At 34.0% G+C, this 21,181-nt stretch overlaps 1 protein-coding gene across 11 annotated transcripts in view; it reads left to right on the forward strand.

Moving 5' to 3' along the window:
• NOVA1 (NOVA alternative splicing regulator 1) overlaps positions 1 to 21,181 on the forward strand; it is a 156,888-nt gene that overhangs the window by 6,563 nt on the left and 129,144 nt on the right. For 3 of the 11 annotated variants that reach the window (XM_083838498.1, XM_083838497.1, XM_083838494.1), the window contains exon 2: positions 4,009 to 4,085. The exons of the other annotated variants lie outside the window; for them this stretch is intronic. The gene's annotated coding sequence lies outside the window, so the exon portion shown is untranslated. The remainder of the gene's footprint in view (positions 1 to 4,008; positions 4,086 to 21,181) is intronic. 11 annotated transcript variants of the gene reach the window in all.

The raw sequence follows: 21,181 nt of genomic DNA on the forward strand, positions 1-21,181 counted from the left end.
GTCTGTTATGTTTTTACAGTGACTTGTATTTGAGATGTTTTGTGTTTGAATGTCTGCTTTTTTTTGAAACATTAATGAATTCTGGGGGATTGTCTACCCAATTTTCATGCATGTGTCCTTTGGAAAATTATATTATTCTGACTCCTACAAAACCTTTCAAATTTTTCGAACATACAACTAACCAGAAGAATTTATAATTAAGCTCACTTTCTCGTGTCATTACTTCTATTGAACAGTTAGGGAGGGGAAAGGTATAATATATCAAGCTTGGTTCACCATTATTTTCTTTATTTAGGAATTAGTATGGCAGTTCATTAACTACAGAAAATAATCTGAAGTCTTGTAGTGAAAGGAATCAGTTTTAAAAATCAACACTTGAAATAATGTCAGTGAAATATTATCTTTCAGCTATGGAGGAGAATAAAAAATAAAGGAGAAATAAGACAGCTAAAAGCTAGGTTGGAGTTAGCAATCTGTTGTCATGGTTCCTTGGAGGTGGTTGTCATATGTCAGTAAATGCATCCCAATTTTATTCTTGGTATTTCTCGTTTTTCAAGATACTGACATGGGCTAAATAGAGACTTCATAAATATAAATGTAAGATTTTAAGATTCTGTTGTAAACATTTACTGATATGAGCAACTGCTGGGATAAAGGAACTGGGGAGGTGACTAAATAATGAGTAGAGATTTCAGAGGTGGATTCTTTACAAACCTACATAGCTCTAAAGGAGCTGTAATTACTGATCTTTCTACTAGGAAAAAAAAAAGACAACAGAAAAAACCCCAAGTGTTGATTGCCAGCTGTTCGGAGAGATAATTCTCAGTTGGACAGTTGTCAGTTGCCTAGTTACTGGAACAGAATAAAAAAAGTTAGCTTGTTAGACTGCAGATCTTTAGTACACTTTACATTTAAAAGGAAGCTGAAACTGACTATGTAACTTCATCTAATCTTGAGATTGTTACGTATCTAATTTGCCCCAGTGTGAATTTAGCAGCTTCTTATTTGACAGGTTTAGAAAAAATTTGAGAAGTTTAGGTAGAAATTTTACACTGATGTTTATGTTTGAGTGAATAAACTTTTACTTGGTAAATAACTCTGCGGTTTGCAAGAAAGTGCTGTGTCTTTCTCTAGTGTAAGAAGGTAAGAAGTAGTAAGAAGGTGTAAAACAACTTGATAGATTTGAAATGATTAGTTAACCTTAATAAAAGTACTTCTTATATGTGCACTTGTTTGGTAAAATGAAGGACAGCTGTGGTTGTCACAAGGAAATACTGTTTTCTATCAAGTTCAGCTTTTCTGTATTTGTTTTTCTCACTGTAGTCTTCAATGGAGTTGAGAAAATAAATGATTCTCAATAGGTAAGAAAGCGTATATGTAGACGAATGTGCTTCTAGTGACAATATTACATATTTACTTTTTGATTAAATTGAGGTTTCTGCAAAGCAGAAAATTCTGCATTCCTTACGTGTATCTATGTTATGGACTTGTAAATTCTGGGGGAAAAAGAATTAAGAAAAATAGCAGAAGTCTATAAAAACTAATAATTTAAAATTTCCCCTTTTCACAAATTTTTAAATTTCTGTACAAGACTTCAAGACTGAAGATAGTGTTTTGTAGACAGATCAAAGTTTTAATAGATGTGTTTGGAGCATAGGTCTTGGAGCTAATATTTAGAAAATATAATTAGGAAATGTCTGAATCTTGTAATTGTTTTCTGTTTGTCCCTTACGCAGTAAAAGAAAAATTTTATTTTTTTTTTCTTGGAGGCTATATCCTGTAGCAATCAATACCTTTCTCAAATGCCGTGATATTGTTAGTTCATTAATCAACAGCGTTAACTCCAGATACTTTACTCTGTAGTTTACCAGGGAATTTATTTAATCAGTGATCAGTAGCTTTTTGGCTAGGAAACGAGACCTTGGATTTACTAAATTTGTCAGACCAGCTATTAGAAATAGAGCATAGAGGGATTTGGGAGGAGGGCTTGTGCCTGATTGCTGTCTCATTTCCGTCTTTGGATACAGCTCTAGCATAAAGTTAAGCAACATCTGTACAGATTTGACTGACAAACATCTCTCTGGGATTCGTCATTGCATCCTGCAGCAGGTGCAGTCAGCTTTTCAGTCCATCTTAAAAAGAGGTTAGTTTGTTTTTTAACACGTTGGCTGGCCAGCAGGAGTTAATGACCTGGTGAGGAGTATGGTAGTTGTCAGTTGTCCAGTGCTGGAATGCTGCAGGTAATTGGGCTGGACTGGTGAGGGCTGTGGCAGCGTGCTTCTCACGTTGCACTGCAGCTGCTCTTGGTCTTAATTAATCTGACCCTCGGCGGCTGCAGTGCCATGGTATAAAGCGCAACGCGTACTAGAAATGGAAAAGCTTCGTTTTGAGTCTTGCTGATGGCCATGTTTCTGGGTAGGCCTTTCGGTTTTCTAATTGGATTTGTTTGATACTAGCCTAAAATCCGTATTGTGCTTCAACTTAAAACTGTAATATGTTTTTCCTATATCAAATATCTGTGAAATAATGAAGCTGTTAAACATATTAGTGAAATGTCACTGTTACAATGTACTTACAAAAATATTTGTGTTTATTCTGACAACAAATACAATTGTCTGTAAATGAAAATAGCTATGGTGTTCAAGCAAATGGAGTGGGAGGAGAGTAAATAAAATTAAACGCTTAATGGCAAATTACCTTTACTTCTGTTTCACTTTGAACAAGCCTTTTATATTTGTGTCTGGTATTAATTTATTGTGTACTGTAGTATGCTTTGGATTAGGCTACACTAGTTGCTAGTATTGGCTAGATCAGTATTGTGATGCTTTTGAGGATTTGTAGCAGTGTGGAAACGTGAAATTGGAATTTGGTATTTGGCAGTCAGAATAAATCAATGTGTACATGTGCAAGTCTGTTAATTTACTATAGAGATAACTACTATCTTGCCTGCATGACACAGCTTTAGGAAACTATCAGGTTCCTTATATTTATCCTGGTGTTCAGGGCCCTTCTGTCGTTCCATCCCCCAAAGGAAATACCAAATCAGAGTTTAGCCTAGAGTGTTACACTACAGATGTATAAGAACTCTATTTCATCCTATTTTTCTTTTGATTCTGGAAGTATCTGCATCCCAAATTGGGATAATAAGGATTAGCTATGTAGCTTGTATTGTAAGTGAAAGAAGTGATCATTAGGATATTCTGTGTTTAAATTTTCCCTGTATTTAGTAGAAATGTTAAATGGTTTTAAAGCATAATAAAATGTCAGCTATCTAAATTCTCCCCATCCCCCCATATTGACATGTTTTCACTATAATGTATTTGATAACTAATTATGGTTGCGTCTGATTGGGGTTTACTTAGTATTAAACGTTCTGTTCTTGTTGATTATAGCCAAGCATTAACATTCATTTGGAGGCACTTAACTGGTGTGATTGAAATGTCAGTTTAAGGCAGTATTTGGAAACATGTCTGTGGAAGTCAGATCCCAACTGTACAATGCTAGGATGCCATTGTGACTTTTGAACGTGAATTTGTCATTCTTCACTTCAGCTGGTTATGAGCGATACCATTATGCATTGGTTATCTTGACTTCTGAATTGCAATAAGTTTCATGTAAAGTTGAAGTACTCTCTGTGATTGATGGGCAAAATTAAGCCACCATGAAAGGCCAGAGAACATAGGTTGATGTGTGAAGTAACTGATGTAAGTAACCAGCTGTGTGACCAGATAAACTATTCCTTCAAGTGTTATTAGAGACCGGGTTGAAAGTTACATAGTGGTAATATGAACAACGTTGGGGTCAGTTGTCTTAGTCCCTTCTAAGTGAGGAGGACAGATAGTTGTCAGTATATGTAGATGAAACTGATTATGTAACATTAGTGTTTGTTAGATTTAAAGAAGCATGAATCTCAGACAGAATTTCGTATTTGCCTCGTCTTGTAGGTTTTGATTGTGAAAAGACTAAACACCTGTTTTTCCATCATTGATCTCTCACTGCATCCTGCAGGGCCTGTCATCTCAGCATTGACAGGATCAGATGAAAAATACAATCGATGTGTTGACATTTTTTTGAGAATCACTCAGGTAAGATTACTTGTTATACAGAACTACAGTGAAATTCATGGCTGCTGCTAATGTTTCACAAGTTGGAGCCTTTGCATTCTCAATCATTAAATTAGATACTGAGGTTCTCTGCATGTTCCCTTGTTTCTATTTTAAAAGCACTTTTTGTGCCTTGCTCAGTGCCATTTAACTCTCTTGTAATTTCCCACATAAAGAGCTTCACACATTTGTACTCTTTTCCCCCACTTCATAGAGTGACACCTGTTTGCTTGAATCAAGAACCATAGTGCACACCTCCAGAATTCTTGGAAGATTTTACATGTACATGTATTTTGTTTTATTTTGAAGTATGACTTTAGTTCTTTTTAAAGAGCCTTCATTGGCAAAATAGGGAAAAATATTCTCTGTAGAGAACCAGATAATCAGAGGCAGCAGCAATTTATCGTTTTCCTAATTTATTCTAAGCTCTCATTTTTCAAACTATATGTGAAAAATCACAAATATTTAACTGGATATAGAACTATGGAGTCTCTCTTCAGTCAAAATTATTGAAAATATTTATATAAAATGATGCATTAGCCAAGTACGAAGTGGCAGATGTCCATTTAGCTGGCTTCATTGAGTGTCCAGTATGTATATGCATAAACTATACCAGATTGTGTTCCCAAAGAGTTAGGCAGTGAATTTACATCATGGCATGGAAGGGGGAGGAAAGACCAGTTGGGCCATATGCCAGATTGGAGCTTGATCTAGCTGAGGTTTACATTTTGTCCCGGTCTGTAATCTGGTGTTTCTGGAGTGTAGATAGGATAGTGTATAGTAGCAGCAGTTCAGGTGTTCCAGTGGATACTGTTCTAGCAGCGGTATTGAGCTGGAGTTATAGTATGTTAATGTTTGTAATGTGGTAGCTTACCACTGCTTTTCCTGAGGAAGACAAAAAAAAAAAAAAAAAAAAGGTGGCTTTTTAGCAGTTTGTTGTCCTGGCTTTGAAGAGAATTTCTGTGGAACAAAAGAGGCTCTTCCGGCGTTTTGTCAGTGCAGATTTTCAAAGGTTTGCAACAAAGCGCTGCTACTGGATGCCGTAAAGTTTTATAAAAATGATTTATTGCAGTACGTGATAGATACAGAACATGTATGGGGTTTATTTTCTGTCCTGCATGTGTGTGCACACTTCATTGTATGTCTTCTACTTACTGTATTAGATGGACACTTGGCAACTCTGACAATCTAAAATAAAAATTGGATTTCCCAGAAACTCCTTATGATTGTATCACTTCCTAACTTCTGAGTCTTTTACAGTGAGGTGTAGCACACTTTAAATCTGCTAGTTTTTGTTGGGATTACTCTTCTTCAAGCATATAAATACTAGCATATTGAATTGCTCAATAAAAAAGGAACCGTTAAATTTACTTTTTTTTTTTTCAGGAATACAAATTTTTGTTTAGGTTGGTGATAATGCCAAGTGCTCATCTAGTATTTGCACTGCTTTTAACAACAATAAAATATATAGTATACAACTTTATAAGCTGCGTTCTAGTTATGTATGGATCTATATCTATGGCTAGCTGTTCTAGTAATTGCCAACATGATGCATTAAATTAAAAAAAAAAAGTTTTTTTTATATCGAATTGATCTCAGTCAGAAAAAAGTTAGGAAAATTTTGTGTGATAATTGAACAAACTTAAGATTTGATGGGAAAGCTTATATAAAGGCATTTACCTTGCCTGGCCCACAGCTCTTCCTTTTACTTCAGTTCATCATGTGTTCTTTTTCTGAATAACTTGTAAGGAAACAGGGTAGCCTCTGGTAGTCAGATTTTAAATCAGGTTGCTAAAAACAGTATAGAAAGTCTATGTAGAAATCTATATGCAATTGCTAGCCTAAGAGCTTTAGTCAGGGCATGTTTCTGAAAATCAGTTAAGTGGGCAGCTGTATTTGTCCTCCCTTATGTTTCCCATACCATCTAAATAAAAACAATCTTCAGGTTATGCAAGTGTTTTATAAATTTTAGTCTTACAGACACAGTCGATAATGGTTGCAAGGCCAGTGCTTGAATCAAATATTCTATTTATGCCTAGTAAACTTGAATTTTTATTTCAGGTAACTTTCTTGATTTTTTTTTCTGTATTATCCAATGGATCATGTTTTCAGTAGTATTTACTGTTTCAAAACATGTTGGTTTAATGTTTAGAAGTAGTTCTAGTTCTGTCCTTCACACTTTTTTGGTAGCTTAGAACCATCTGATTTTGAGGGTGCAGACATGAAAAGGGCACAGAACTTAGTCATCTGGTTTTATAAAAATAAGTACCTTATTTTTTTCCCTTCTCCAACACACATACATATGCTCAAAATTAGAAAAACAAATCCCTTGTTTATTTTTTTGTACTTCTTTTTAGCTTGCTAGTATGGTGCATAAATGTCTGCTGTTCTTTCAGTGTTGGCCAGTCCAGGCACTTGCTGAATTTCATGTTGTGCAAAATTGTTTTTGTAGATTTTCTTTTGAAAAGAAGTTTCCTCTTGTACATTTTGGCAGCTGTATATTGGCTGTCTGAAGATCATTAAATTTGTCACTATTATTTATCTTTAAGTATTTGGCTTTTTTACTGGAATGGCCAGCCTTTGTTTCTTCCAATATAAATTTTCAGAAGTAATGACAATAATTTGCTAAGAGTTATGATGTTAAAACCACAATTAAAATTTAATGACCTTTTCCTAAAAATATGCATGTAGTTAAACAGGCTCCCGAGATAATGCAGGGATTTAATCTGTGAAATGTTGCATAGGAGATTAGGATAGGTGATCATAATGCTCTCTTCTAGCAAGACAATGTCTTAATTTGGATATTTTTCTCTGTCAAAGAGAAAACAAAGCTTTGAACTAAAAGAGCATGTAAGGGGAGTTGGTGTCTTTTAGTATATACTAGTAGCACTGGCTTTGCGTGATGAGATTTTCATGTTGTAAAGCATGCTTGCCTGGGAGGGGCAGAGAGGCTGAATATGACTGTCTGATATGAAGTCCACACTCGTGTGCTCAAAACTAAAAGTACTTCAGGAACTAATAGAAATTTCATATTTGTGGTATGACCTATCTCAGTAGGTCTAGAAAAGCATATAACGTTGGAATGCTAATTTAGAGAAAAAAATGCTGTTAGTATTTACTGAACTGCAATACAGTTTATTAGCAAACCAAAAGAGAATGATGGCATATTTCATGTGAAATTATCTTGGTGTATGTGAAATACCGTGTGTATTCAGATCAATAGGTATTCTGGAATCCTCGTAGGTAAGTCTCTCTGTAGATGGAAAGGCCAAGATACTTGCGGATGTTAGGGTAGACTTTATCTTTCCATATTGTATCATTTTTTAAGTTTTACTTTGCAAGTTCCGTTGTGTCAATCCCTTCAGGATGTAGCAGCTTTCACATATCATTTAAATTCTGCATTCTAAGAGCATTACCACTTCCCAAATTTTTTTTGTCTTGCTCATAACCAAAAGATGGTTTTCATATTGAATTTTGGAATAGATGGCTTTTCTGGGTAAAAATGACTGGTGTCATCTACTTCAGGGTATGGGATGCTTCTTCCATGCCCCTTCCATGGCGGAAATTGAGGAATCTTGCTGGACAGGCCATTTTATAAGTGCTGAAGATCCTTAGAAAGATATATTTAATCAAAAAATACCATGGTTATGCTCATGAAATATTTAGTTTAAAATTTTAATTTGCAAGTTATTCTTTAGAACTTCAAGTTTTCCCTCTACTAACCTTTGACTTCTGAAATCTCAAAGCTGTAGTTTAGCAAGTTCTAAGCACTGGTAAACTTGCAATTTGTTTCCTAAGCAGCTTAAGATGCCTTTTCTTTTTTAACTTCTACTTTTATACTTGACATTCTATGTGGAAATTCTGCCAGTAAACTATATCCACCACTCTCAATCCGATGAATTCAGATCGTGTGGTAAGTAAAACTTCCCATTTTTTGTTAGGTTGACTTCTTGGAAGTAATCAAAATCTGAATAATTGTTTTCAACTTTGTTGCTCAAGATCAATATTTCTCTGAAGTTATGTATTTCTTAAAGGTGTCCAAGCTCTATATCTGCGCAGATGAGCACAAGTAGTGAGATATGGTTCTTGTGTCTTTCAACAGTTGATGTTCTATTACTTTCAGCAAAAAGAAACTATTTTTTTTTTGTCTCTGAAGCATAAGGGGAGAAATTGAGAATTTCTTTCCATGTGCTACTGCCTTCCAGGAAAGTGAGTGGAGACACAAATGCAATAAAATTACTAGCAATTTCTCTTTACAGACATCAAATTCAGGTAAGTACTGAGTTTACGCAAGGCAGAATAATTATCCAGTCTATGTTGCCCCATTTTGGTCTGTTTTCACACCGGGATAGGTGACAGTAGTGTATACTAAAAATAGTAATAATAAAATACGTATATGGTTCTTCAGAAAAATCCAAGGCAATTTAGATCCTTTGGTGAAAGACGTCTTTATTTCTCAGTGTTTTTCTAGCAAAGGATTTTTTTTTTCCTGGTACTCATCTATGGAGGTTAGCATTTCTGCTCCCTTTTGCCTAACAAGGAACGTTCTCCCATTTTGTAGCTTTGCAAATGATTTAAATTGAACTTACCTCAGCTGGATAGAGCAATTTGAATCACAGTTTAGAGATGCCTTTCTTGCTACATTCAATTTTAATGTGGTTGAGTAAATGATGATGAATACCAACATAACTCATGTCTTTGCGGATTGTATAGGACACCTTATAGTATATTTTCAGCTATATTGTTTGATTTTGATAATCATGTTTAATACAGGTTATAGGTATGAACTCGCCAATACATGTGTTCTGTGGTTTTGGGATAAGTTTTATACCCTTTCCTTAAGTTGATTGGCTCTTTGCAAGAAAGTTGCATTGTTTTAAAAGTTCTTTTCAGTTTTTAATGCATAAATGCAACCTTTCAATGCCAGAAGCAGGACAAATCATAAAAATATACTATTTAACATGAAAACTTTTTATAATTGTCTTATTCTTTGGCTTTGTTTAAAGCAGATGACTGATTTCATCTTAAAAGAATAATTGTGTCCTTATATATGTATGCTGGCTTTTCAATATGTTTGTGAATCTGTTCAGTCCTTTCAGTAATTCCTTGTAGGAAAATACTGTCTTTCTGTTAATGTGTGCTACACTTGCTGAAAGATCTAATTTAGAAGAGAAACCTGAGATCTAATCCATAATGAGTTACAAATCCTCTTCAAACAAAACATTTTCTAGGATCTCTTTCCATTTGCAAATAATTTCTTTTGTTAGAAGCATTACACTTCTTCTTTTGTTTCAACATATTTGTCTTATTGTTAATTTTGAAAGGTGGAAGTCAAAATTCTTGGAGTATGGAGCTTGACTGAATTAACAAAAATTATCTAAACAGTTAGTGGGAGGGATTTGATCTGAAGTGTTAAAAGGCACCGGTAAACTTCCTAAAAATAAATTCTGAGGAAATACTGAATTTGACTTAAAATAATTATCCTGAAATCAAATTGTCCTATTTTCCTTTATGATTACATAAAATATTTTGTCTCAATTTTTAAAAGGATTGTTTGGACTTTTTATCAGGGAGGAAATTGATATTTATTATTCAATAATAAATGCATATAAAATGGATATATATATATGTTATATATAACGTGTATATATATATATATATAATGAATATAAATGCAATCATTTTTCATTTGTTTAATTTTGTGCCCAATAGAAACCTTTGGTAAAAGTAATTGCAAACTCAATGAGTGAATGTTCATTTAAAAACAAGAGAAAAAAAGCAGGGAGGTGGTTCTTAAGCTCTTGTATGTTCTCTTGTATGTATAATCTCATCTGTGATTTTAGAATGAGACACTATATATGCAAGTATATATGGATATTGTCTGATTTTATTTGAAGTAACTTATCAAAAAAAAAAGTCTAAACTGTTTGAGAACTGAAGGACATGGTGGAAAATGCAACTGATAAATTGGTGCGGAATATTTACTTATGTTTCGTACTCCCGAATAAAAAACAAAAACTATTTGTACTGATTGATGCATAGCTATTTGGCTACTAAGAGGTTAACTTTTCATTTCTATATGCATTTTGATGTTATAGTATAAAAATACCTGGTACTGTTTACAAGCTGCGGAAGGAGAAATTAAGATTATGTAATGTTTCATGGTAATTATATGTGAGCTCTTTGCTTACTTAAACAAAGAAACATTAAAAAAAAATCCTTCTGAACAGCTGAAGTGACACCAAGCACCAGCTGGGGAATCTGAAATCAAATATTTAGGGCATGATTTGTATTGAACTGCAATTAGAATGTATGATTCTGCAGTAGCAATTGTTTGAGTGAGGTCAAGTTGCACATGAAGAATGAACACAAGCGAAGTCTGTCTTCACCGCAACTGATGTCTGCACACATGCTACTTCATGATATTTTTTTTAATTATATGCAAAACTGGGAGAATAACTTGATTATTTTATTTGTCCATTGTCCATTAAGTGTTAGTGTGTCAATAGGTGAATGGAAGATTTGAAAAATAAAAATTGAAAATACTAACTTTGAGAAACTTATTGTTACTATTAATGTTACTAATAAAAAAAGTTATAAGCAGTACTAAAGCATTACAGAGACTTATTCTGATGCTTTTTTCTTTCCCTTTTTTTAACCTGTAGTTAAAAATACAATATTAACCTACCGGTATTATAAAAGATAGCATTTTCTGTTTTCAGATAAAATGGTGCATTTCGACACATTGTTTAAAAACTAGAACAGCTCAGTATATGAAAACACAAACTGTGATAATTAGATAGATATGCCATATGTGGTAGTTTAAGTTGGCATATATCTCAAATGGCATGTTTAATGTACTGTATTACTGGAATTAGTAATTTTACAGCTGAAAGCTGTTAATTCTGTTATACTGATTCCCTCTCATGAACCTGTAGGTAATGATGGCAGACCTTTTTCTTTGCAAAGAAACTGCTTCTGATAGCTTAAAAGGTAGCTAGCTGTAAGTTTCCGCATTTTTAGCGGAATCTTTGACTACTACAATTTTCTAATTAATTGAAAATTGTGAGACTTTTTTAATACTGATACAGCTAATGTCAGAAAGTTTGCTCTAATTAAATGTCTATAATGGAGAAAGGTCTGTTGCTTTTCCATACAGCATGTTTTTCCCAGGCAGTTTTTTTTTGTCTTGGAAAAAAAAAAAAAGGCAAAATTGTCAACCCTAAGCACTTGAGAGTTGTAAGCAGTTGTTAAAAACCTGTCTTTTTCACACAAGCTACATAAAAATCACCCCTCACACATGACAAAACTCAAGGGAGGACAGCAAGACTTCAGTATAAATTTGTTGAAGGGAGCTCCAGCTGTAAGTTCTGCTAGGTATGTAGCGGGTCTGGCTGGGATGGAGTTAACTTTCTTCATACCAGCTTGCAAGGTGCAATGTTTTAGATTTGTGACCAAAGCAGTGTTGATAACAATGGCTTCCACTTGTTGATGAATGGGTTTTTCATAGCATCAAGGCCTTCTCTAACCTTGTCCCATGCAGCAAGTAGGTTCATGAGAAGCTGGGAGGACACACAGCCAGGCAGATGATCTGAACTGAGCAAGAGTTTGTGCTGTGTTGTCATGCTCAGCAGTAAAACAGAGGGGAGAGTGATTTTAGGTTACCATTTTTTTGCTTGGTGAGTTGCCGGGCTGTGGTTGATTCTGGGAGGTGGTGAGTTATTGCTTCTGCATCACTTGTTTTGCTGTTTGCTTGCTTGTTTGTTCTTTTGTTTTGTTTTTAATTCCGCTTCTTTTCCTTTGCTTGTCAAACTCTTACCTTTCCCCATTAATTTTGTTGCTTTTGCTCTTCTTATTTTCTTCCCCTACCCTGGTGGGAATGAGGGGCTGTGTGGGTTTACCTGTCAGCCAGGGTAAGCCCACAATGGGCGTTATTAACCTTTCAGTGTTGTGTAAAGCCTTTGCCTTCCTAAAAACATGTGCACGTGTCTGTGTGTGTGGGGGGGGAAGGAAACGAAACTTGACTCAATTTTGTCTTGGTACACTGGCAGACACTGTTAAAAATTACAGAAATTAACCGTTTATACTACTGGGTGGTGGTTAGGCCTTCATCTCTGTTACCTTACATAGGTCATTCTTGGGGTTCTTCTGTGTTTCATGTTTGAAAGCAACATAGTGTATGAGGGAACAGAGAGGGCTTTTGGGAAGGTAATCCTGGTGAATATTTAGAATGTAGGTGTGGAAAGGACCTCGTGGATTAGGTAGAGTCAGTCTTCTGCTGTCCTTCCAGGCGAAACCATGAAATCTCATAATTGTAGTCCTTTTTGTGCGCTCTACCTGCCCCCAACTGAGGTGATGCTGCCAAGCTCCTCAATGGAGAAATGGGAAAAGCTCCAAAGTGTCTTTGCTTACCAAAGAGATGTCTGAAAATTTCTCTCTGAGAGACTGAATAAAAAGAAGTTAGGTGTCTTTTACCTTTTTTTAAAAGAATCTACAAAATCAATAAAGACTTTCCAGTTACTATGCATATCTACAGCAGATGTTTTCAACACTTTGTTAATTTTCAATTTTTAATCAACAATCAGGAAAAGTAATTACTAAGGTGGTAAAGTTGTTTTGTGACTGTCATTTAATCTTGCCTGAATTTAAAATCTTTTTATCTGTAGTTAAGAGAAGGCATTTTAAAACATGCAAACCTAAAGCTCACAACTTCATTAAAGTAACAACACATCTTTCTACTGATATGGGGAAGGCTTACTTTTAAATAATGCAACAACTTACGGTTTACTTCCCAGAATAAAGCAGTTACTCAAAGTTGTTTTACCCTATTGAACGTGGTGGGCAGCTTATGCTCTAATTTTCTTACTTGTATGTATATTTGTTCAGTGAATGTTATTCTCTTGGAAAGTACTAAACAGAGTTGATTTTCAAAAAGCAAGCTGATCCCCACTTCTATACTAAAACGAGTATCTGTACTCTTCTGAATTGTGATACTGTATATTTTTAAACCTTATTCCTTCTTTCCTTTCTTTTTTTCTCTCCTAGTTTTGAAAGACTTTTTACCTGTCTTTGAAAGAACTAGGTACGGTTACGAACAGAGAAGAGTTTTGATTCTAAACATGAAAAACATCTATTTCATAAGCAATTTCTTAAGATAATTTTAGTGTGTTATATGTAGTAGGTCATGAAGAACTGTCATTTATAAGCAGTGAAAATTAAAGGAAAACGTAATTTAGGTCAGGGTGTAAAGAATTACAGTTAACTTAGACCCTGAATGGTTAAGCAAGGAATAATACTTTCAAATCTATGTTTCTTAAGGGATCTGGGAGGTTATATTTAAAATAAATAAATTGCAGATGCAGTTGATGAATTAAAAAACTCCAAAATTATGCTTTACCTTTGGTTATTACTACTGCTGGTACTAGTAACTCAGAAACAAAAGAGGAACAGTGCTACTTTTTGTGATGTGTTCACAGGAAAATTCCTTTTGGAAAGTTAGGGCAAATATGATACACAAAAAAAAAAGTATGCATGGTGTGGGTGTGTATATATGTGTGTGTAATATATACACTTTCATAAAAATATCAGAAGACACTGCTCCTAGTTAGAGGTGGCACTGATAGATTATGTAGTGTCTCATTGCTGTGGAGGGTCGTGATTGTGCCTGACTTCTCTCTGCTGTTTCATGTAGGAATCTTACCTAACATTATTTTTAAGTAACAGAGGAAAGGAAGAATGGATGAACAATCCTTTGAAACATTTTTATCAAATTCCTGTTTGTGCACGGTTTTATTTCCAGTATCACAGGACTCAGGGCAGAAGTGCCAAATGGTTTCTACTGTTCTAGGTGAAGTAACACCAAATTTTATGGAATATGATGAGCTAAATTCAACTTAGAGTTAAGCAGCAGAGTGAAATTTGGACTAACGTGAATGAAGATATCAGTATGTACAGCTCAATACAAGATATATGCACCTGTATGTTAGCTATAACATTGTAGGATTTCATATACTTAAGTGACAATCAGTGGAAGGAAGGGTATATTTTAGGAAAATACCAAGTGGAGAAGGAAGGTGGTCAAACTGGGGAAGAACAGCATTTATATTAGTTATTATACTGATGTTTCTCCAGTGAAGCTTCTTGTGGGCGTTATACTTGAAATTATTGGAAAACGTGGATTAAAATCAGTAGTCCTGATCTTGCACTTAAAAGCTTGTTTGAGATATGCTTGGTGATTACTTTGATTTAAAATAAATACAGGAAAAAATCTTTATAAATGTATATGTAAATAATACATATGAAAATAGTTATATTGTTCTATATCCTCTTTATAAGTCTTAGCAAAGAGAAAAAAGAGGATAGGCTCATAGCATGGTTGGAAAATAAATTTCTGAAATGTGCTATTGCTAGAGAATAATCAAAAATAATGGTTAGCTTGAAAGAAGGTGTAATCTTTAATAACATTCTTAGGTATCCATGGAAATACATACATAAAACCTGATACTGTGAGGCAAAAAATAGTTGTTGAAATATTTCCCCCACCTCTACCTGATATAAAATTCCAACAGTATGTAGAATTTTCTTTTTGCTTGTGTTTGTTTATTTATTTTTGTATGTTTTAAAGTGAGTAGGTATTCTGTATCTGATATTTTTGCAGATGATCATTTGTTGTCCCAGTTAAGTATGAGTTATTTTCTGATTTGTCAAATCTTACGGATTTAAAATTATTTGTTTTAAATTTTATATTTAAAGAATAATTCTATATGGCATTATTAGTTAAGCTTTTATAAAAGGTTTTTCTCCTGTGGTTTGGGAGTTTTGTTCTTTATTTGTTGTTTGTTTTTGTCATCATCATCTTGTTTAGCTCTTTATTTTCCTTATAATGGGAATTATTTTAGCACAGCTGATTAAAACCAATCCAAAATAATTCCAAACATTCAGATCTCATAGGTCCAGAAAATCCCAGTCACTTTTAATTTTGTACTTAGAAAATTGATTTGCTGAACTAGCTGTGTATATACACTTGTGTACATATTTTATATAGTATACATTTATATACCTGTATATATTTAAAACAAATTAAGAAAATTCAAACTTTGAATATTTGGAAGTATTATACACATATTTGCCTTGGTGAAATAGCAAAATTGGAAATGTTAGAGATGCTACCAAGAATGAATTTACTTGAAATGTTGATTAAAAATGAACTATTTTTTAAAATCAGGCAGGAACTTTTTCTTCCTTATTAGCCAGTGACTAAAAGTCAAGATGTATTCATGAAACATGGTTAGCTATGTAGGTTCATTTCTCTGTTGGTGAAGTAGGGAAGATTACCCATTTGTTTTATACCTGCCTTACCCTTCTTGAATGTAAGCCTGTTATCAGTGTTTGAAATTAGTTTTACTGGCAGACTGAAATGAGGGAATTTCTTACTGACTTTTCCTTCAAGTGTCTTTGAATTTGACCAGTGATCTTGCAGAAATAGTAAAGAGGAAGGTTCTTGCTGTTACTTTTTGGTAGTCACCCCCCCCCCCCCCCAAAAAAAAAAAAAAAAAGGTTTCAAATTAACTGTTAAGTGTTACATGTTGTTTGAATTCTTTTTCCTTAGTTTTCCTTTCTAGATGTTACCACTTCAGAATTACAGAGTCTAGTTCTGGCACTGAGTTTCCCAGTTGTGCTGCTTGAGATTTAATATGCAATGTGGTGATGGGTTCAAAAAGCAGAAATCTTTGTGGCATCTGTAAAGTACATTGTTTCAAGCAGGCCTTCTTTCCCTGCTGATGAAAGATCATAAGTGATATGCGATCTGATTGATACATTCTGCTTTTTAATTTTTCTCCTTAAAAGAGGGCAGGTGATTAAAAAAGTTACCAATAAAATGAAGTATTAACAAACCTTTTTTGATGGTGTGTAATCTAATTAATTAAAAATGTTAGTGTGTTTTGACCAAATTCTCATCCAATAGTTTATTTTTTATTTTCAAAAACTTCTTTACTGTTACATTGAATTCAGGTCTCATAATTGGATTTGTGTTGTGGAGTGTTTGTAGTAATAGTCATTGCCTTTGTCCTACCTTGTAACTGTCGTCTTTTTGTTGAAACGGCATGAAGTGGTGAGAGTGATGTAGTGAGAGGAAACGACGTGGTTTCTATTGTATGTGTTTGAGACTTTGCATTGTCCCTTTTTAACTTACAATTTCTGATGTGGAGGAGAAGCACCATTGAAAGTAAAGAAAACAATGCAGAGAAATTAATTCACAAGTGATTTTTGATTGTATTTACTTAATGAGTTCTAAGAAGCTTCATTAATTATTCTTCATACGTACTGAATGAGTAGTTGAGTTAATACCTTGTTTTATTAGCATTGCGATACCCTATGTTTTATTTACCCTTAACTTAAGAAAACTTGCAGGGAATAGAGTACTGTTATTTGCTTGTAATTTTATTCTGGTTCTTCTTTTCACAGTAGTGTTCATAAATACAGAACGAATACTGTTTTATCATCCTTCAGGTGTAAGGGGTGCGTTAGTCCCTTATGTTGTGGGGGAGGTGGGGGGGAATGACTGGAAAACTGTAGCTGAATTTTATATAAATATTGGATATCCAGTTTTCACAGAACTTCCACAGAACTATTTTTCTCAGGATATGTACAATTTCTGTAGTACCATATATAACGTGGATGACTACTGTTGTGTTTGCTAAACTTGCTGCTTTTGAAGGTTAAAGTACTCTTGTCTAAAACTGGACATTAATAAATAATGCCCAAAGGACCTGCTTATTTGTGGAAAGTTCAGCTTAACTGAATTTGTTAGCATCTGTCAGAACACTGTCTCAGGCATTTGGTTCTTCGAAGCTAGCATTCATTTCTGCGTGAGGAAACTCTTCCTTATGTTCCTGAGCTTGCCAGTGTTAGTCATGTTCTTTTAACAGCATTCTTCGCTAAGTCTGATTGTTATCCAGTTCTTCCACTTGTAACTTCAATTGTCTAGAAATTCAGTTTGTCTCGTATTTTTTTGGTAGCTATCACCAAAGCAGGTCACAGTTACCAGGAAAAACAGGGAAGTTACGCTGAACATTTAAAAACATGAACTGAGGCACCCAGTCATGTTCAGCATTTAAACGTACTTAACATGAGGAAATTATTTTATTTTTCATAGTTTCATTGCGAGTCAGTGATTCACTTTGGAGGAAGTAGAAAAGCAACCAACTGAAGGCAGAGATCCAAAAAAATCATTTGGGTAAGCAATGGTTTGGCAAATTGAACACTAAGTGAAGACAGAGGCTGTATTATTTATAAGTCACATTAAATGTTAGGCAATCTTAATTATAAAGGAAAAAACATCAATATAATTGTTGTTTTTAGTCAAGTGATCAAGTAATTTGTAGAAAACTTGATGATTCTAGGAATTTGGAGAATGACCACTAGAGTTTTGTAGCGTTAAAACAAACAAACAACAACAACAACAAAAAAAAAAACAAGAAACCCCACTGCTTCTAAATCACTAGCTTTTATTCTGATTCTTCAAATTAAATTGAAAACAAGTTTGTCTTTCATTTTGTGAAAGCACTTTTCTTGTTTGTTTGTTTTTTCTTGTGTGGAGAAGTGCCACACTGAAATTTTTCTGCATGTCTGTTGCGATGTGACAAAACAAATCTGGTTGATGTGTGAAACAGTTTTTATACTAGGGGGACTATCTTTAATAACAGATGTGAAAGGATTGTGGCAGTTGTGGCTTCCTGAGATTACAAGGATATAGACTTGTTTGTGCGTTTGGTTTTCTTTTAAAATTTAAATGTACCGCTAACTATAATATATGATTTCCTAGGGAAATTATATTTAATATGTGGCTTAAAATGTGTTTTCTGTAAATGCTTGTGGTTTTAAGTTATCTCTATTTTTGGTTAACTGAATATGTTCATTTATTCAATAGAAGTCTTTTGGAACCACAAAAATGAAAAGCTTTTAGCTTGAGGTTTTGTTTTCTTTTTTTTTTCCCATGATTTGTGTAATGTAGTTTTATTTATTTTTTGTCTTGAACTGTGTCCATAAAGTGTGTGTGTAGGGGGTCTTTTGAGCAGTGTACTTCTGGAGTTCAGACAATTTGACCTTCAACAACACAAAGCTTAATCTTTTAAATAGTGGTTTCTAATTATTTAATAATGTTTTTTGTTACTTAAAAATAACAGTTCTTTACTTATATTAGTTGATACCAGCAGTCATTCAGAATGGTTAAAAAACAAAAATGTCAGTAAGTTTAAGGAAGGTAACTCTTAGAGTGCCTTGTTTTTACTTTGTGTAATGTAACTTACAGCAGAATCAACTTGTCAAGTCTGTTATTTGCAAGAATATATTGGACTTCTTTTAATTTCGTGAAATGATATTTTGGAAAAAAAGTTGATTCACAAATAGGATCAAAAAGTCTTTTCATCCTTTTGTCTTATTTCTTTTTTTCACTTTCTGTGTAATAAACAGGTTGAAACATCTGTTTTACCTGTCTGGACAGCTAGAAAAAAGTATATTGCCGTATTTAATGAATCAAGAGATCCTTCAGTCTTAGATCTGTGTAGTTCACACAATGAAAGATTCAACATGTGTCTAACTTTTTTAATACATATACTAATTTAATACATATACATATTTTTTAGCACAATAGAACACTAAACCATCAGTATAGCAAGTGGACATTTCTTATATATTAGGAATGAAGAAATATTTGGAAAAATTATACCTACCTCGGAAAATATATACCATCACTAAAAATTCCCTTTTAGCATTAATAAAGATGCTCCTCATAGCTCTTCATAGAATTTCAATAGTGACAATCAGTATTTGTTGGTAAGTGCAAATCTTGTCTTCACAGATTGCTGTGATGCAGCATGAAGGCTGATACACAGATAACGTGTTTGGTAACTGAAGTAAAATATATGCAGTAAATATATAGGTTGCAACTGTCTGCACAGAACTTTTTCTGTGTTTCGATAGGTAATTTTCAGCATGTGAACTAATGCAAACTTAGCTATCCAACTAAGATAATTTAGTATAAGGAAAGGAGATTCTGGTGTACTAAGATGTAGAGGTCTCTTACTCCGGCCATCAGATCTATCCGTCTGCTCTGTTTAGCACCTTCTGTTGCCTGGCCCTGTGCCGATTCCGTGTCCTTGACCTGCCTTTCAGATCATTTATTCATTTGTGAGGACAACTCTGTGCGTATTTAACCACTCTAAATACCAGTAAATCCCCAAACATTAAATATTCATTTAGGTTCTCTGTCCATCACTTTTTCTATTAACAAAGTAAAATTCTTTTGACTTCAACCAGTCATGTCATCCTAGCAACAGCTTCTTAACTTTTTCTTTGTGGATGATTCAATGCTTTCTAATATGTCAAGTGTTCTTTATAGATGGCCATATTGTGGGTGGCTTCTTTGTTGGCCTGTTGCCTAATTTAGATGAGAACGGCAAACACCCAGGTGTGAGGAAAGGCAAATAAAGCTTTTTACTGACCCGTAAGGGCTGATCATTTGCTACCTCAAAACAGAAGTTAGTGGAGGACCACTTCACCTGAGCTAAATCTGCTATATTACTTTTTTCAGTAAAACCAAATACCATGCTTGTTGACACACTGGTGGCATGCTGTGAATCGTTTGCTCAGAAGAGTTTTTAAACTTAGCAAGCACTTGTTACAAATTAAAATGGATTTGACAAGTAAGTACTGCCATAGTGTGGATATAACTGTAGTATGTTATGGTCATTGCATTTCATTGTTGATTAATTGTACTTGTGAGTCTCTTTATGAGAACAGATTGTGGTTTTAGATTTTAAACATGTTTTTAATGAAGATACACAACTACAGATACTGAAGATGCTAACACTTTGCCACATTTTGCTATTTCAATTCTGAGTTGCATCACAATTTTTATGATGGATGACCCAATTTTATGGCCACAAGAATAGGTAGTGATTTTGTCAGTCCATTAGTTCACTACCTGCCGTGTTTCTCCTCACTTCAGCTGTTCACTTCAAACCATTTGTCTAGGATCGTCAGTGCTTAAGAAAGTTTTTCTTTGAGAATGAGCAAAGCAAGGTTTATATGGGGCAATGGTGTGTGCCTTTGTATATGAAAGCATCAGGCTTATCCTTTCTCACCTCCTGCCCTGCTCCCCAAAAGCGTGTGATGTTTCTTTTTAATAAATTTGATCTTTTAAAACATTTGAAATGTTGGAAATGTTAACTCTTTTTTTAATGTAAATTTTCAGAAAGCCCTTAAATAGGAAAACAATGTGTTTTCGTTTCTTTTTAAATTCTTAAATAAAAGCTGTATGCTGTAACATCTTTTACAAAGAGAACTTTCTCTCCCAGAGGAGTGAGGAGTATTTGGAAGGTATTTAGGTTAATTGCAAATTAAAAAAAGAACAAAATTTTAAATGGTCTAGTGGTCTGAATTATTAAAAAAAAAAAAATTAAAAAAAGTTTTCCATATCAGTTTTTATTTAGTCATCCCTGTCGTAACTTTATTAGTGTTGCAGTCCTTCACAGAATCTTCTGAGAATACTGGGATAGACAAGACCTGAATTTCTAATTTGGAGAACTGTGTCAGACATTCCCCTCCCACTATTACTGAGTTTTGTGAGGTTTTGTTGTTTTTTTTTTAAAGCCTATTTTCTGTACATAAATGAGGTTTATGAGACTGTGGTGTATCCCTGTTAGTAGAGATCTGTTGGCTCATTTCAACCATGTAGAAGAGAAGGAATGGGGATTCAAAGATTTTTAAGGCCCCTCCATATTTTGTGACAATTCACTGGTTGTGAGAAAAGATCCTTAATCAGTAAAGCCTTCATTGTTAACTTTTATCATGTTTATTTAGTAGTGAATAAATGTCTCAAATGTAATGAAAAGGTTTCTTGAGCAAAAGTTAGCTTCACCATCCAGAGATACTTTCTTTAATACTGATTCCTAGATATATCCTTTTATTTATTAAAATATAATAGCTCCCTTTCTATCTTTCTTTCTATCTTGCATATCTAATGTGTTTCAGGAATTCTTAGTAAGTTGTTAGTACTGACTGTCGCAATTTTTTTC

Source organism: Anser anser, assembly GCF_964211835.1.
Source record: "Anser anser genome assembly, chromosome: 5".
Taxonomy (NCBI): domain Eukaryota; kingdom Metazoa; phylum Chordata; class Aves; order Anseriformes; family Anatidae; genus Anser; species Anser anser.